General features: G+C 56.1%; 1 pseudogene; it reads right to left on the bottom strand.

Moving 5' to 3' along the window:
* Nucleotides 1-1563: 1563 nt before the first annotated feature.
* Nucleotides 1564-1681, bottom strand: LOC137634060 (5S ribosomal RNA; annotated as a pseudogene).
* Between the last annotated feature and the right edge of the window lie 2095 nt (nucleotides 1682-3776).

Genomic DNA, 3776 nt, shown 5'->3' with positions numbered 1-3776 from the left:
GGAGTCGTACGAGACCAAGAAGATTGCTTACACACTGGCCGAGACCAGAGTGAGCAGGAGCACCGTCCCCCAAGACGGAATACGATCAGGGGCCTGACGTAATGGCTCTTGAGAAAATCTCTTAAGGGACTAAAAGTCCGAACCATGCTCCATGGAGGTGGTCTCACTCCGACTGGGGGCAGGGACGTTCGCAACTTCGCATGAGCGAAGAAAGGTCCAGCGGGAAGGAAAAGTCTATTCCTTTCAGCCTGAAGGCCAGAGAAAGGCTGAGCGACAGGCTTCATTGCCGAGAGCGGAAAGGAGTTTCCTCCCGCCAAAAAGCAATAAGTCCGTTATTGCTGGAGAAGAGGCCTCAAGGGAAGAGGTATCTCTCCCACGACACCAACCACAGAAGACTCTCCACTTCTCCTGGTAGACCCCTGCAGATGACTATCGCAGGTGACGCGACCTCCGCTCCGCGACTGTAGCGGGTTGTCTCTTCTTGAGGAGGCGGCGTAGTGTCTCCAGGCGCGAAGCCGAAGCGATGCCACGGATCGCGGAAAATATTGTAGTGTGGTTGTTAGAGTAGCCTGTGCCGTGGGAGAAGCTCTCCCAGGAGTTCCGTCAGGGGAAGCAGAGGGTCCGGAAACCGTTCTGCGTATAGTCACAGTGGAGCTCACAGGGCCATCGAAAGGTTGACAGACAACCTGGTCTTGTTGAGACCCATTCTCAACAGACAACAATGGTGGGAAGACGCAGGCGTCGATGTTGTCCCACCATCACCGGAAAGTATTTTGCCTAAGAGTCTTGGGGACTGAGACTGGGGGGAAGAACAGCGGAAGCTTGAAGTTCCAGGCTGTCGCGATCAGGTCCCCCAGGCCAGGACTTGCTGGGTACTAAAGGCCAAAGACCCCCAGGTACCCTCTATCTGCGAGGCTCTGCCCAGATAGTCGGAGAGAACATTCCTCTGCCCGGAATGAGCGAGCCGATAGTGGTATTGAGAGGACCTCGGATCATCTCAGTAACTCTACTGCGAGATGCGAAGGTATGAAAATGCGTCCCTTGCTGGTTGGAATACGCCAGTACCATGAAGTCGTCGCGCACGGAGCGACTCAGCAGGAACTGTAGGATCGGTAGAGGGGCCAAACTATGGCCCCTAAGCCTGCCTGAATGATGGAGAGGTATCCTTCAGGTCCTGACCATAGGCCTGAACCGGAACATGAGGCCCCCCCCCCCTTTACTATAACGAGTCCGAGAACAGCATCAAAATGTGGGGAAAGGACGAGAATATCCACTCCCATCAAGAGGTTCCATAGGTCAACACCCATTGCAGGTCTAAACGTTCCGCTGGTCCCCTAGGGGCCAGAAATTCCAGTTATTCGTTGCTTTGATACCACCAGAACTTGGGCCGCCCCAAAGGGAACTTATCCTGAGGCGACCGTTCAGGACTTTAGACGGGTCAATGAGGAAAAGAGACCCAGGAAACGTTCCAAGGTAAGGCTGAAAGCTCTGCTTGACTGAGAACAGGTACTACGACTCTCCTTAGCCTTGCCACAGTCAACTGAAGGGAAGGCTCGGAGAAGGAGGCAACAGCATCTGGCGTACCCAGGCGGTCACCAATCCAAGTACTGACCAGCCCAACGTTGCTTAACTTCGCTGATCGCACGAGAAGCGGTGTTTCCAGCGTGGTAAGGCCGTTGACTCAATATCATGGCTAGATACCCCAGATGTTAAGGCAGAAGTAGAGAAGGATCCTAGCAAATTACCATGATCCCTCAGTCATGGTAAGGACCCGGATGCTTGTCCCGGCGTTGAAGAAGGTCGAACCCGAGCCTACCGGAGTTGACCAGACCTCCAAAAGGCGAAGGGGGTGGAAGCCTGCTCCTGAGCGGCCATGAGGAAAGCAGGGAGAGTTCTTAGGGGAAAAAAACCTGCGATGCCGCGGCGGCATCGCCACACCGCATCTTAAGTCTAGGCTGAATTCCAAGAGCTTCCTGGAAGATGGATGGAATGGAAACTGGAAGTACCCGTCCTTCCGATCCAGGGCCTAAGGAGTCCCGCCGCCTCGTTACCAGTCTGATCGATTCTGCTGTTCCACGCTGGACCAAGTTTGTTCGAGAAACTTGAACAGAGCTGAGAGGTCAACTACGGAATTCCCGTCTCAGATGCTTTCCTACGAGAAAGGATCGACTGAAGAAGCCGGGGAGTGAAGCCGTCGACGATCCTATGGAGGACCTTCTCCTAAGGCATGGATCATTCTGCCCAAACGGGCAAAACTCTTGCCGACCCCATGGCATAGAGGTTCAGTGACACTGAATTCGCTGACAGAGACGGGGAGATGGTAAGAGCGAGGCGCGATATCCTTGGCTGATCGCGGAGATCGTGCAGGAATCTGCATCGGGAAGCTGTTATCCGGATGAGTAACCTTAAGCATCCTCCCAGCGTGAGACCTGTAAGGGGGGGTTGCCAATCCTAGAGTTTGTGAACTCTGCCGCTCCCTCTAGGATTTTGCCCCCCCAGGAGAGCTTCCCGTGCTACCTGTCCCTGACAGGAGGGGACTGCTATTGGACACCTTGTCTTAGCTGCCGAAGCCGGTCCGTTAACTTAGGCCGACAAGGCTGAAAGAAGAGGCGCTGGAGGCCTGCAGGGTCTGGAAGAAAGTGCCTTGGAGGAGTAAAAACGGAAGTCAACTTCCTCCGCACAACCGCTGTCCATGTCCCTGTCCTTGGGCACAAACAAGCTCTTCCCAACGATGGAAGTGTGTCTGAGCTTGTCGACATCCACGGAGGAGACACTCGAAAGGAAGCCCTTGGTCACTGCGTCTAGATGGTCCAACCTCGAGCTTGCCCGCAAGTTCGAAACTTGGCGACGAAACGCCAAGGTGCTTGAGCCCAAGAGACGGAAAGTACCCATGACCTTCCTGGAGCTTCCTTGTACAAAGCCTCGGGTCGCAACCGAGGAGGGAAAGGACCTGGTAAGCCCCTTCCACGAGATGGAGAAGAGGAAGGGGTAAACCAGTCACCCCTTGCCCGACGGAGAAATCTCGAACGGAAAGCTCCCTGGCAAGACCCTTCCAGGGAATGACGACGAAGGGCTAACCCAGGTTCTGGAAAGAAGAATGTTCCTCAGACCTCCCTGAAGATTCTTTCCGTTCTTGCATGTGCCATGCTCTGCGTTTACGGGGTGAAGACCGTGTTCTGGAAATATGCTCCAGAAGACTTGCCAGGCTGGCCATGTTGTGAAACCCCGACGGGAATCGCGGTCGAAATCGCCCTGGCGCTCGCACGATGGTAAATCAATGGTTTGCGCGTGGCCGAACGTGGAAGCGCCCATGCGCGGGCACGCAGGAGCGCAGAAGGAGGGCGAGCGTGGTAGGAAGGGCGAGAGCTGGTGGTCGGAATCCGAAAGTTCACAGGCGAGCGATGACCTGTAGGCGAGCGATGCCCCATAGGCGAGCGATGACCCATAGGCGAGCAATGGATACTGCAGGAATCGAGCCGACGTTCGCGCGACGGAACACCGTCGGTTCGCGCGACAAAACACCGTCGGTTCGCGTGATGGAACACCGTCGGTTCGCGCGACGGAACACAGTCGGTTCGCGCGACGGAACACCGTCGGTTCGCGCGACGGAACACCGTCGGTCCGCGCGACGGAATACCGTTGGTTCGCGCGCGGGCGAACATTGAAGCGCATGTGAGCGGGTGTGTGGTCACGCAAGCACGTGGGCGTGTGGTCGCGCGGGTGAGCGCAGGCGGTCGGGAGACCGATGGCGCGTTGACGAGCGATGGCCCGTAGGC

The sequence above is a fragment of the Palaemon carinicauda genome, chromosome 43 (assembly GCF_036898095.1).
Source record: "Palaemon carinicauda isolate YSFRI2023 chromosome 43, ASM3689809v2, whole genome shotgun sequence".
NCBI classification, from domain to species: Eukaryota; Metazoa; Arthropoda; class Malacostraca; order Decapoda; family Palaemonidae; genus Palaemon; species Palaemon carinicauda.
The sequence above is the reverse complement of the archived record's forward strand: the minus strand, read 5'-3'. Positions and strand labels throughout refer to the sequence as shown.